Raw genomic sequence first — 260 nt, forward strand, 5'->3', positions numbered from 1 at the left:
TTCAAAGAAGAAAATTGTACGGGTCACGTGATTTGATCAAGATGTTTATTTTAGGAGAGATATGACATCTAAATTCTGTTACGTAATGATTATGTTTTAATATGATTTACCGCGTGTTGTAACATTCTCTTAAGCTAAGATTATGTGTATTTAAGTTATCAGATTTTTCTATGATTCTATCCTTTCTTCTTTTTTGTATTTATTTATTATTATTATTATATATTCATCTTTCTCTATTTTAGAGCAGTTTATGATCATTG

Source organism: Penaeus monodon, chromosome 21 (assembly GCF_015228065.2).
Source record: "Penaeus monodon isolate SGIC_2016 chromosome 21, NSTDA_Pmon_1, whole genome shotgun sequence".
In the NCBI taxonomy this organism is placed as follows: domain Eukaryota; kingdom Metazoa; phylum Arthropoda; class Malacostraca; order Decapoda; family Penaeidae; genus Penaeus; species Penaeus monodon.